Source organism: Larimichthys crocea, chromosome VII, assembly GCF_000972845.2.
Source record: "Larimichthys crocea isolate SSNF chromosome VII, L_crocea_2.0, whole genome shotgun sequence".
Lineage (NCBI taxonomy): Eukaryota > Metazoa > Chordata > Actinopteri > Sciaenidae > Larimichthys > Larimichthys crocea.
The window spans coordinates 8399166-8414059 of NC_040017.1; the positions used below are offsets into that span (position 1 = coordinate 8399166).

Sequence of the window (14894 nt, forward strand, 5' to 3'; positions counted from 1 at the left end):
CTCAGGTGTGCTGTCTGCTTGTAGCAGGAGTTTAATCAGCCATGTGGGAGGCTGTGGACATTTCATAGGGCCATAGGATTTAATACTGGTAGTTAAAATAATGAACCTGATTAGTTGAGCATGTACAGCACCTGCAAATTATGTGTTGTGCTGAGGGGCAAAGGTTAGTGGGTCAACCTTTAGAGCCCATTAAGAGTGTTAAGCTTTCTTCAATGAGCTGAAATTACAATACACAAGTATGGGTGTTGTTTGTGTGTGTGTGTGTGTGTGTGTGTGTGTGTGTGTGTGTGCAGTGAACAGCTGATGTGCCTGTTATTGGATGAAATTAAATGTTTAGGTTGAGAGGTGAAGCGCAGGGGCACCAATATGTCACCATAATAAATAAACTCTATTTCGTACACACACACACACACACATACACATACACACAGATATTAAGACATTCAGTTGGTGAGCACTCCAGTTCCCCGAGAGGAAGGAACAAAAACAGAGAATGAGAAACAAAAAGCCAGGGAAGAGGAGCGAGAGACGAAGAGGCAGAAATAGAAAATCGAGGGGGAAATACAGTGAAAGGAGGCACAAACCGAATGATTAGCAGAGAATCATAGAACATGTGGGAAGGAGCTATTACATCATTATGGGCAATGTCCAAAATGAATCATACCGCTGACAAATAGGCCTAAACACTGTGCATAGAGACACACACACACACGCACACACACACACCATGCGGGTGCTGAGATGATCTAGGTCAAATGGAGTATTTTGGCTGCAGCTCAGCAGTCATGCTCTGTCAGACACCACCAGCAAGACGAATATAACCGCCCCACAATACACACACACACACACACACAAACTGTGGAGACATATCGCTGTGGTTTGCATTTTTGGGGGGGGAAATTTGGGTTTACTGCACAGATGGCACAGCATGTGTGTGTATGTGTGTGTGTGTGTGTGTGTGTGTGTGTGTGTGTGAGGGAGAGATAAAGAGAGGAGGGGAAAGAGTGGATGTGAATGACAAATCTTCTCTCCTTCTTTCACAACTACTGCCAACATGGCCTCAAGCAAGACAATGATCCTCAGCTCTTCCAGTGGATATTCTCATTTCTTTCTTTTCGTCCTTTCTCTCTCGTTTCTTCTTCTCTCTCTCCTTTTCTCTCTGGTCCTCCAGAGAACAAAACTCATTTTCTCCTACAGCAGTCCTTCCAGCCTCAGTCTGATTGGACACCCGAAGTGTTTGTGTGTGTGTGTGTAAACTGCATCCTCTGTCTGCCACCATTTATGCCTCTCTAAGTATCCCTCTTTCCCCCCCTCCCTCTTTCTGTCGTTCTTCTCGTCACCCTCTGCCTGTGAGCTGTGGTCATAAATCATAGTGGAAGCATTTCTAGATGGCTATCCATTACATACAGGCAGACCATGGCTGTAACCATCCAAATAAATGTGTGTAAGTATGTGTGTGTGACTGTATGGTGTCATATTTGTATGGTGTGTGAGCAGCGCTTCTCTCACTGCACTCAATGCAAGAAATTGATGGACTGGACTGATTAAGTTTTTTTTTCTACTGATTTGTTTTGGTTATAAGGAGGTGAAATATGTTTCAGAAAATCTAGATGATGATGAATGAATCAGGTGAAAAGATATTCAGGAATTCTTCTAATTTTTTTTGTGAATTATCTTTGGACCTTTAACCCTTTACAGGGCACTGCAAATAATTGGACTATTTCAATAACATTAAAGTGTTCAGGTTTTGCCTTGGTCTTTCTGTAAAATTAGTATAGATCAAGTGAATCAATGAAGCTTGAAAAAAGTTTTGAGCACCAGCTGTTCACTGTAACTTTTAAGGATACACGCTGCTGCTCAAACTATTGAACACTGACGTTTTTGTCTCTGGTGTCATGCAGAAGACATTGTTGTTATTGACGTGTTGTTATTGACATTACCAGATGTGTGTGAAAAAGTGGGAGTGAAAGAAATTAGGGCAAGGGGAAAGAAAAAAAAAACATGAAGACAAAATCAAAGAGATTGATGGGTAGAGGCCCTGAAAATAGGTGGAGATGTAAACAATCAATGATCATTAATCAGCCCTCTCTCATCCTTGTCAATAGATTTCTCCTTTTTTTCCTCCCACAAAGTTTCAGTCTCTCCATCCGTCTCTTTCACCTTCTCTCATTAACACCTTCAGCCTTCCCTTGAGCCCCTTTGCTGTTTTTCTATCCTCCTCTTCTCCATTCTCCGACTCGGTCACATTCCACTGGATCTGTCCGTCAATATGTCCCTCTACACAACACATACTTTCTTTGTATGATATCTCTGTCACACACATGCCCATGCCTAATATGTTACGTTTCTCTCATTATCCTTTTGTTTCACCTTTTGTCTCTCTCATCCTTTACTTACATTTGTCACCTATTTGGCAAGCTTCCCAGCTCCACAGAGGCCACACTGACAAGCAACGCCAGCGACATACACACAAAAACGCACTCGCACAACCACGCTTTTGCATTATCATTACCACCTGAAAGCATAAAAAACATTTCTAGAAGGCTCTCCTCAATTCCAATAAGAAACTCTGCTTGTGCTGTGGAGGCTTTGAACTCAATCAGTGACCTTCACAATGTTTGCCTCGCACACACTGCATTATACAGTCTATGATCAACTGTCAGAATAAAAAGAAAGGAAGAAATATGAAAAAATGTGCAGTGTTTTATCAACAAATTTCTAATTGCCACTTTAGGAAATAACATGTCTAGTTAGCTCTCCAGCAAAATCCCAGAAAATAATATTTGCTCTGCTCTCTGTTGCAAAAATAGCTAAAGAGATGTAATATTATTGTGTTAATAATTCCCCAGATAACACACTGACACCCACACAAGTTGGAACAACACAAAAATGACAAATCGAATTTCTTCTGAATTTATTTTATAATTGAAATATTTATGTTTTTGGTTTGATTCTAAGCACCACTGTGCATACATTGGGCAATGTATCATAAATTGGCCCATTTAAACAACATATAATAGAGTGACTCCATCAGGGGTCTGTCTTCACCTGAGTCTGTTTGGTGCCTTAGTGTCTTGCCTTGTAGGCGGTGAGTAGGAGTTGAATGTTCCTGTCTTTCAAACAGCAAACTGCAATTTTGGTGTCAGGGCTGAACACAAGGCTCTAAATAGTTCTTTTTAAAATAACTGTACCACAGAAAACTTTTAAAGTAACTACGCATGCTGTTAATCAGCATTTCAAACTCAAACTAATGGATGAAAAACACGGTGGGCAGTCTTTCAGTACCTAAACATTTTTAATGTCATTTAAATACATCACCTGCTGGCAGAGTATGTGTGATGCCCATGCCTCCCTAATTAGTTGCAGTATATTTAGATGCACCTCTGCACCTCCATGAACACGAATATTAGTATCCTCTTTAGAGACTTGACTCTTTGTTCAATTACAAAGTGTCAGCACATCACGATGGGGAGTACACTGTCCATTTTGAAGCACACTGCAGGTGCATTATGTGCCTCCAACCCCAAAAATACCAAAGGTTAGCCCCCTGCATCCTGTGCATTTGATGGAGCATTGCATTCTTTGCCCTCAATTCAAAAGACGGCCGCCTACAGGCTTGCGTGTGCTATATGGATTTTAACCAAAATACAACAAACGTCATCAAAGATACACAGATGTTTACCGATCATTACTTACAGTATGCAACTGTGTGGGCGAAGGAGCCTTCAGGGTAAATGTATACATTTCTAGCAGTGCAAAGAGTGTGTGCGCGCAGATCTGTGCATGTGTATAAGGGAGGCGATAGTTGTCTATGTGTACGTGTCATCATGTAATAGGCTGATGATCACTCAGTCACTATTCTTGATCAAAATAACTGCTCTTAACAACATCCTGGTTCTTTCTTTTTCTCTCTCTCTCTCTGTCTCGCTCCACATGTCTAGGAGCCCAAGGCCGTTACCATGGTTTCCAGCCTACGCTCAACCTGCTGTCTGTACTTTGTGTCTCATTAGAGCACACTGTATTTTAAGTGTATGCAGACACACACACCCACGCACACACACACTCACATAACCTCTCCCTCTCTCTCTGTGTCTCTCTCTGTCTCACACACACATTTACTTTTCTATTCAATATTCATTGTGTCGACCAATATTGGAAATGCTATTTGCATAATAGTACAGTATGCCAGTGTAATAGGCCAGTGCACTACCTTAAGCAGAACTTTTACAAACCCATTCTACATACTGGGGCCTCGGGCAATTGCCTTTCCATTCTGTTCAGTCAAAGTATAAATAGAAACTGGAACTCATTTGCGACTGATTATTAATTTTCAGTTGGTTTTTTCTTGGTTATGAAATCCATCTCAAGCCAGACGTGTTTGACTCTTTGAATTCCAGCATAGGTCTGCCAGGTGGATTTGGTTACAGGAATAATAAATGCACTAAACAAAAGCATCTTTGATGCTAATTGGAACTTGCTAACATAAATTTGGATGCCTACCCTCCTTCCTTTTTACATTTCTTTAAGAACTGCTGCAACCAGCTATTACCACAACTGAACAAGGGTGTAAATAAAATATTGTGTACAATTTGTTGCAATACAAACAAACTGCAATAGAAAAAGGAGCTGAATATAGTTCACACTATCAATGATTTATGTGAGCAGTGCAAAGTAGAAGCAGTGTGGACTGTTTCTCTGGGATGTATCGAAGAAAACAAAGTTACATTCAGATACTAATAAAAATACAAATTCATGAAATACAATACATTTTGACTACTGTGGATCTGAACTCTCTTTTTCAACAAAAGCGGTGAATAGACCAGTTCAGTTTTTTATGTTGCAGCTCAGACTGATTTCCAGATTTACCAGAAACTCCCTCAATACAAAGAGAGCCCACCTACCACAAATCCAGACCCCTGAGCTCACAAGCTCCCAACTGATATGAGGACAGCAGAAAACTCTACATCTATTTTCCACCGCAGATTGAAAAGTCATTTGTTCAGAGTGCACATTGACCCACAAAAAGAAAAAAAACTTTCTCTCTTGTCGTTTATAAATGTAGCACTTGAAGCAGTTCAGCTTATATAATGAAGTTGATGTATTTAGGTAGTTTTTTGGGTTGCATCCACATTGTTAAATGGGCTTTTTGTAAGTTGCTTAAAATGAAAGCATCAGCTAAATAAATGTAATAAATGTTTTCTCTCTGTGCATTCATAGAGTAATTAATTACATTTTTTTTAACTTCTGTGACTTTGCTTCAGTTCCTTACATCAAAAATGAATCTACTTTTGTTTGCGTCTGTCCCTTTCAGTCACTTTGCTTGCATCTATATCAACACAACAAATCCAACTGGCTCGAAAACCAGTTCATGCATCTGTGCTCTGTCTCCATTAGTTCATTCTTGTTTTGTTTTGTTTGTTAGTTTAGTAAGGATGACAATAGGACAGGAAGATCTAGTGATTCATTCAAGCTCGTCTTCTCAGAATGGTGAAATTAGCAAAGAAAATAAGAAGTTTTCCACTGTGACTGCTGAAGACAAAAGGGTTGAACACAGTAACGGTCAAGTTAAAAGCAGTGTGACTATCAAATCGTGAGCTCTGTATAGTAATTTAAGCCAAATGAAGAGCTGACTGTATCATGACCCCCTACAACTAAAACAAGGTCATCCCTGTTGAGCATTTTATCTGAATTAAACTGAGCTGATAATATTTAATCAGTGAATGAATCCGTGTTCGGGAATACACAGCTTAAAGTAAATGTTCATTTGTGCTATTGTTTCCCTTTGACCTCAAACTGTGCTTGGTCATGATACAGTTGTAAATCCTTTGGCAAATAAATGCTTGCCAATGTTTGATGAGAGAGTAGAGAGAGCGGGCATGCATTTCAGTTTCAAAGTTGTTGTATTAGGTTACAATTTTGGATTTTTCTGGATGTCGGGAAAATAAGGACACAGAATTTTCTAATGGCAAAATATGTGAATCTGATCTGAAGCTGTGTTGCCAATTGGTCACTTTAGAAATTAATGTCTGGGTTCAATAATAACATGGCACCCGACCCCAACCCACCCACTCTCTAGCTGCTATGGCAACCTGGCAGAGATTCTAGATGAGCATCTGCTGCTTACAACCATACCATACACACACACACACACACACACACACACACACACACACACGCACACACACAAACACACACACAAACCAGTCCACCAACTGAACCTGACAGCATTAATTAGCTGGACAGACAACACAAGTAGGGAAAGTGAACACAGACAGACGGTTACAAAGACATAGTGGAAAAACAAAAAAACAAAAAACAAAAAATGTCTATGAACATACAAAACTTAAGCATCTGCAGCCCTACAGCTGTGCCCGTACAAGTTCTGCTGTCAAATTTCAACCCAACGAACATAGATGCTGTCCAAAGGATTGTGTGAATTTGGTTGTATAGTACGTTTAAACTGCTGCTGTTCATAAACCAACACAACCAAGTCACAGTAGTTGTACCACAACACAGCAACCCGTGTCAATTTGTGTCAGCGCACAAAATAATCTGCAGCAGACCATTTCAACCAAATGGGATATTGCATGCAAAACATCGGTGGAGAGAGCCTTTTCCTAATCCCATACAGTCACAATTTGTGAGGAAGAGAGCTCACAAGTTTGGATATATCACTCTGCCTCAGCTCTGCCTCGCTGATGGACGGTGGAAAAGATAAGTTCAGGATACTGAACAGATCTTTTCCACCAAATTTCCACCTTTTCCACCAAATTGCACGTTATAACTCATTATTGCATATTATCATTAAATTATCTTATGAGCACATCAACTAACCTTTCTATTACAGTTTCATTGCATGAAGTTATCAGATTTAATTTAATCCCGATAGTAATAACCTCAATATTTCATTGTATATTTATCACATAGACAAATTACATTAGTGACATAGAGAAGCAAAATAAAAAATCTATCTATCAATTCATGGAGCTTTTTCACATGAACACTGACATTATTATATTTTAATTATTATTATAATTTTAATTTGAATGAAAAGTATGAACTAGTCCTGAGCCCGGTACCTCATCTATTAACAGCCTCGACCAAACAGAGGTCAAAGTTCACCATGACAACAGCAAAACTCATTAAACCAAATGTCAGAACTGTCTCACACACAGACGCAGTGGCGCTAAACTGTGTGTGTGTGTGTGTGTGTGTGTGTGTGTGTGTGTGAGTGAGTGAGTGAGTGGGTAACAGAGAGAGAGAGAGAGAGAGAGAGAGAGAGAGAGAGAGAGACAAAAATGGATGCAATGCATGTGTCCCTGTGCGTACCCAACTGTGTAATTATGTGAGTGATCGGACCACTTTACATGCCCGTCATTCAATAACACGCACACACACGCAGCAAGAATAGCCCACGCCTGCTTACCTTGGCAGCAGGTTCACTTTTACTCATCTATCAATGCCACACTTCATTACCCTCTGTCTCTATTCGTTCTGACACTCTCTCACCTCTTATCTTTCCTCAGACTTTTTTTCTTTCCCCATTTCATCCACTTCGTATCTCTTCCTTTATCGCTTTCTGGCACATTTATCTATCTACCGAATACACACGCAAAATATTTGTATTTATAAATAATGTGGATTGAGTATCTAATACTTCATCTTAACAAATATAAATCACCAGAATTGGTATTTTGCATTTTCCTGCATTTGCAAATCCTCTCTCTCTCAACTGTCTGTAAAGATAAGTCATGCACATAAGAGTACACACTCCCCCACACATACTTTGTTCAGACTAGTTTAGGCACAAAGTGTATTTCAGATTTTGGCAACTTTGCTGATTTCCCCTGGGCTTCAGACAGCAGATGCAGATTTGATATGTGACGGGGACAGAAGCAAAACTGTCAAGGCAAAGGAGAGAGAGAGACATAAAAACACAAAGATACACAGACAAAGATATTCAAGGGAGACTGTTGGAGAGAGACAAGTAGGCAGACAGAGACAAGAGGAAGACACCAGAAAAGTGAAAAAGTAGATAAAAGTGTTTTCAAAGCTAGTAAAACATTTAATCCTGGATTACCGTTGTGCCCCTTTTTATTATACCCGCAAAGCACGCAAAGCAAAAAGTGATGCCAGGCATCCCGGTGGATTCGCTCTCATTCATTCTGGACTGACTCAAACTATAGCTTGGAGAAGGTCACTTGGAGGAGAAAGAAGTGCTGGAAACTAACAAAAAGAGTTTTTTTTTTCTTTTCTCCTAATGGAGAAAAATGACACATTTTCTCATGACAGTTTCATTTTTTAGCATGCTAAATTCAGTAATGCGTATTGACCTTCAGGGCCTGTTCAGCCTCACTCCATCACTGTTTGTCATAGAGAAAATGTCCTTTCTGGAAAATATGTCAAAGGCAATGGGGAAGAATTGTTTTGTGACTGTCACTGTGTTTGTCCACAAGGACATGGATGCCTGGGTGACATCACCCGCAGGTTTCTGACGCGCTGTTTTGAAGCCGAAAATATGCAACGCTGGCTGCTGCCATGTTGGATGTACTGCTTCTTCCCCCTCCACATAGGGAAATAGAGATGGATTTGTTTTCATTGCTAAACAAAGTCACTTTGAATACATAGGAGTGTGGAGACGATAATGATATAAAAAGGGTTCAGAGGCCAGAAAAATTAGCCATGGCTTCAACAAAGACAGAGCAGAAAGAGAAAGATGAATGGATAAATAAACAACACTAACCTTAATAAGTACAAAACATCCCATGCTCTACCTACTTAAGCATAATTGGAAACATTTTATGCTTCTCATGCTCACAGAGCATGGCACTGAACTCTCATTCAAATACAAAATTCTTGTTGACTTTTAAATTGAATGACTTTGACACTGAAAACAGAAATGCCAAGGAAAGCTCACGCAATGATCACACATCAAAATAAAATGAACCATCTGCTTGGGAATATATTATATAATCCTGTGATTACAATAAATGGAATTTTAAATATGTTTTGCATTTTCATTTACTGTATATTACAGTATAACAGGATTGTATTGTAGAGGCCACAGACCTCCTATTGACAACTGACAATTGAAATCATACCTACTGTGAGCTTTAAATGCAGCTTAAACTTCAGTTTAAATTATTTTCTGACTTTTGTGCAGATCTAATGTCCATTATATTAGTTAGAGTTTTTTATTTGACAGCAGAATCACCCTTCTTCATTCAACCAACAGTTGCTGAGAGAATATAAATAAAAGAGAGAAAGCAGGAATGGCACTAATTAGGAGTAAAGAGATAGTAAAAATAACTTAAAATGGAGTGAAGGCTTGGGTGAAGAATGAAACAGAAGGAGGGTAACAAGGGAAGAAAGATGGATGAGTGTAGATAACAGACATTATTCCCCTCCAGCTGGGGTCTTTGTCTGGACGCAGTCAGCTGTGAGAGTACCACAGATATTTTGAAGAAACACAGACAATGGCTCACCAGAAAATCCTATCTTCTCTTGAATGGTGTGTATGACTTTTGACTTTATTATCTGAATATTTTGGGACATTTTAGAAGGTCTTCTACTTGATCAGTGATTTTAAGCTGTGCATTGCCAAGTAAACTCTCAAATAGCTATAGAGAAATATGAAAAGAAAACTACAGTGGAACAACAAATGCAAGTCAACAAAGAAAGGAAGACAGTGAGGAAGATTAAAGAAAAGCGATCAAAACAGCAAGCAACAGATACTGAAACCCATGAGAGAAACACCATAAGGCGTAGAGAAGTTAAAGACAACTAAATCCACAGAGATAAGACAGGACTGAGCGTGATGGAGAGAGAGACAGGATAAATTGACACAGATATGATCTCCAGGGGAGCGATACAATGACTGACTGACTGACGGAGGGAGAGCAAGGAGGATCAAAAAGGAGACAGCAGTGTTTTGTAATGTTGGATAACTGTGTGTTTCTTGGCGAGGCTGAAAAACAAGAAGAGCAATAATGTACAAGATGAAGAAGTGAGTTGGGCGGTGGAGAAACACAAAGAGAGAGAGATGGTGGAATGATGTCAGGGGGAAAAGAGTTAGAGAGAGACAGAGGCGATATATTCTGCCTATTCCTCCAAGTCTGGCCTCATCACTTTTTATTGCTTCACACATAAAAGTGTCATCTCTAATATTCAGCACAGCGGACATTGTAATATCACCTGCTGAGGTAATACGCCACCAATGTAACATTACTCTCGCTCTGGCCGTCTCTCTTATTTCTGCTTTATCTTTATCACCACGGTGGCCTTTTGGTCTCTCGCTCCCTGATCGTCTTTCTGCTTTTCCAACCTTCCCTCTATCATTTTCTCTCTCAGCACTCCATCACTTTCTCCTGTTCAAAGACCACTGTGCCAAAGCCAAGCCATTTAACTAACTTTCAAAGGCAATGTCCCAGTATGGCACCAGACTTTAAGGTGAGTTTGAAGTTCAGCTGTGTCATTATTTGGCACAGCCATTTCCATTTGAAACCCGCCAAATGAATCAACAGTTAAAGGAGGGGGTTTTCAAGTAAGCCATACGTACACTGACAGCATTATAGGCCACTAGACATATACATATTATCTATATAGATAATATTATATATATTATATATATATTATATATTATATATATAATATATATATACACCATACATACATACATACATACATACATACATACATACATACATACATACATACATACATACATACATACATACATAGCTAGAGAAGGCACTCTGGAGCACACATAAACCTCACATCCTCCGGATTTTCCTAGAAAATCCATCCCAAGTCCTTTACATAGAAATCTGTCCACAGGCTGTTATTGGCATCCAAAAATGGAAAGGAACATTATAATCTCCTCATCCAAAAATTGACTAAAATATAAAATCAATACATGAAAATGCCTAAAATCTTACATATGGCACCTTTAAACAACACTGGCAATTGAAACCCTCATAAAATGTGTAATATACTATACATACTGGGCTAACAATTCAAACCATACAGGCGCAGCACACTTACACTTTACACAATGCAAACACACAGCCATTAACGGACAATCTTGTGTAACCTAATGATGGGCCAGTGGCTTAGAAGCAGCAGTCAGAGCTATTCCCTGCTTTACACGATGGCAATAATTATACTGGTTGGGCTGCGCATGCATATACACACACACACGCTTACACACACACAAACACACAGCCAGACTGTCTGTTTGACAGCAGGGATTAGCAAGAAGAGGTGCAGCTAATGCCCAGTAACGAGACATCCAGCTTATCGCCCACAGAATCATGTGTCTGTGTGTGTGTGTGTGTGTGACGGATCTACAGTAAATTAGCCGCAAGTAATTTTGAACTTTAATGACTTTCCTACATCTCATTGGTACCACATGTCTCAACCAGTGCTCTCATCTCTTTCTCTGTTTCTTCAATTCAAATTTAAATGTGCTTCATTTGCATTAATGAGTTTTAGCCACTGTCGCAAACTTGACAGAACGTATGAAACAAGATGACAATACTGATTGACCTAATAATTAATAATCACAGTGATGATTCAAAAGGAAAACTCAGACATACATGCTATGAATACATCTATGTACTCAAGGATTTACAAGGGTATCATTGGACAGATGTTTTCACCCTAATGGCAGGTGATGATGTAATGTGGTGTGGTCTGCATTTTTATCCAGTGTACTGATCTGCTGCACACAGCTTAACCTCCTTTAATTCTGGTATTTTTTCAGGCAAAATATTCCTCTGACCTGTTTATATTCTGAGCAGTAGAAATTTATTTTGGCATTTTGTGTCCTCCAGCTGTTCATTCTGTCTGTTTCTTTAGGTTTCACAGCTGAGGCTGATAGAGATGGGTATAGCTGGTGTCTTTATGGGCAGCTGTGGCTCGGAGATAGAGCGGGTCGTCCAGTAATCAGAAGATCGCCGGTTCAATCCCTTCCAGTCTGCATGTCGAAATGTCCTTGGGCAATAAACTGAACCCCAAATTGCTCCTGACGGCTGTGCCAACGGTGTGTGAATGTGTATGAATGGTTAGCTCCTCAAACTGATGACGAGCACTTGGCACCTTGCATGGCAGCCACTGCCATCAGTGTGTGAATGGGTGAATGAGATACGTACTGTAAAGCACTTTGAGTGGTCCGAAGATTAGAAAGACGCTATATAAGTACAGTCCATTTACCATTTATTAGACTCCAGTGAGCCAAGATGATACAGATGATTCATTGATATACAGTGAATGTTGAATGTGTGGCACAGACCATATTCTTATCTCACCTCACCTCAGCTCTTGTTAAAGTAGTTTATTATCAGTTCAACATCAGATTAGATTGAAGATTTGATGATCTCAACGACTTTCTTCCTGGCATTAGTTTGAAAAAAAATGAACTAAAACTTTATCAAAATGAATTAAATCAGTGGCTCTGTATTCTTTAGTATATTTCACATGAAGTGGGTTTCTCAGAGTTTTCTGAAAGTCATTTATTGTGGCAGTAGGTAGGAGTTTATCTTACCAATAACAAGATCATTTTCAGTGTATCTATTTTCTATAATCTACTAACACAGTTGAATGATTTTGTGTTACATTGTGTACAACAATGTCTCTGAGCAATCACCTATGACAAGCAGACATATACATGTGTTCCCTTGTATGTGAATGTCAGCTCCAACCACTAATCAGTAAAATAGACCTAGATGACCCAAACTACAGGGTGATCTGCGTGAAGACTTTGGAAGCTGTCCTCATTATAGTAAAAGGGACACAGATGGAGGGATGTGCATAGGACTCAAGTAAACATCCTGATCTCTCAAACTTTCTCTCTCTCACTCACATCTCTGTCTTTCTACAATTTTCTTGCTCTCTGTCTCCTGTGTTGCCATGGTAACAAGCTGTGCGGGGGCTGTGATGCGGCACACATCACACCCGTCTCACTGAGCTCACCGGAAGAGAGGGAAAGTGAGGGAGACAGAGACAAATGGGTGACGGGGGGGGGGTTTAGTGTATGTGTTTGCTGGAGTCGGGGGAGGATATCTTTCACTGTCAAATCTCTGTGTCATTTGAAATTCAGTTGAAGAAATGTTTACAAGCTGAAATGAAGTATTCAATATTGAATAGCTGTTACAAAGATAGATGATGAATGATTATTTAACAGCATCAAGATGACATCTGCCACGTTATAGATGTAACCTAACTATCCCAGCTTGAAACAGTTGCAAAGGTAATTAAAAGTGAATGTTCATTGCGTTGTAGTCTGGTGCTTGCTTGAGCTGATGCTAAACCTGGCCGCCACCTGCAGAACGCTGTCTGTCAGAAGCTTGCTGGTGTTACAAATAATTACACATTGAAGCCAATCACATCGTCTGACAGTTTCATAAAGTCGCCCAACACAGACTTAATTGTAGATTACAGAAGAAAAGCTCATGTGTCATTGTTCTACATGTTAAATATTGTCTGATTATGGTAAGTTAGCTTGATTAACCTCATCTTAATCACAGTCTTTATGAAAGAGTGTAAACTGTCAGTACTCGGTAAATTTCTTAATAGAAAGATAAGTAGTTACATTTCTGATAGGAAATCAAACTTCAAATCCAAATGTGGATATGGTCACTGACAGCTCATCCATCTGGTTGATTGACAATTTTTCCTGAAGGATCTGATTTTTCAGGCCAGAAACCTGTTTCACCTTCCCCTCTTCATTCTTATTTTTGAGGTTTGGTGTCATTGGTAAATCAAAGTTATGTCACTGTAGATTGTCAGGCTAGAGAAGAAGTAACAGGAACAATTGTATGTTATCATTGCTTGCTTATTTTTAAAACAAATATGGCCCAAAAGGTTAAGTAGCTAGCCAAGGCCAGCCATCATGATGTTCAAAGTATAAAAAAAAGGTAGCCGTTTGAGAATCAAGGATATCTCATCTGAATTATCATATTTGAAACATCATCATCTGTTGTAAAAGGTACAAATATATACAGTTTAGTTTACAGTATAGTTTGCTATATACAGTATATGATGTGTGTTTACATGAAACCTCTTTAGTACACAACATAATACTGCATGTATTATATATTTCAATGTGCTGATAATTTGAGCTTTGTACTGAACATGTTATGTCAGAAGCCAGTGTAAGTCAGACCATTTCCTCAATATATATTAATGTGAGAATCAGCCAAGGCAACCCATTTTCAGTTTAATGACCTATTTCTTGCTGTAACCCATTAACACAACTGAACATCAACTGCCTCATGTACTGAACAATACAAGCATCTGTTGTACTCAACATGCCAGGAAGAGCTGACTTCTTTAAAACACTAGAACAGCTAGTGCAATACTGAGGATTAGTTGCATTCTTTCTCTCGGCCTGTGTCACGTAATCCCATTTGCTCCCATTTTTCTGTGCTGTTCACACAAATGCAGAAAAATAATTTCAAAATATGGTATCTGACAAAACACTCGGCAGCATCAATTTTTCCATATTCACATCTTTTTGTTTCACTGGGGGGGTCTGCCATTTCTCAGAGGCACCACAGTTCATATTTCTCTTAATTACCTCTGCCTGATTCAGAGTTGGAGCTAAATTAAGGGCCAATTTATTTCCTGTCCAGGCGCTTCAGAAGGTAGCGGGGCAATTCATCACAGACAGCCATTCAAATGTAGAATGAAAAGCAGTCTATTCCAATTAAGAAAGAAAGAGACTGAAAAGATGCTGGTAATTATGGAAATAAAGTAGATAGATATAGAAAGTCAAGTGTAGAAATGAGAGAATGAAAAATACTGAGAGTGAACGTCAGAGGTTAGTTTGAGTTCTGATGAGATCTTTGTTGTCATTAATTTACATGAACTCGATTACAGTGTAAGAAAAAAGT

The 14894-nt window shown here is 39.3% G+C and overlaps 1 protein-coding gene across 2 annotated transcripts in view; it reads right to left on the reverse strand.

Moving 5' to 3' along the window:
* The window catches only part of grm5b (glutamate receptor, metabotropic 5b), a 66956-nt gene that overhangs the window by 21388 nt on the left and 30674 nt on the right, over positions 1-14894 (reverse strand). The gene's annotated exons all lie outside the window — the stretch shown is intronic.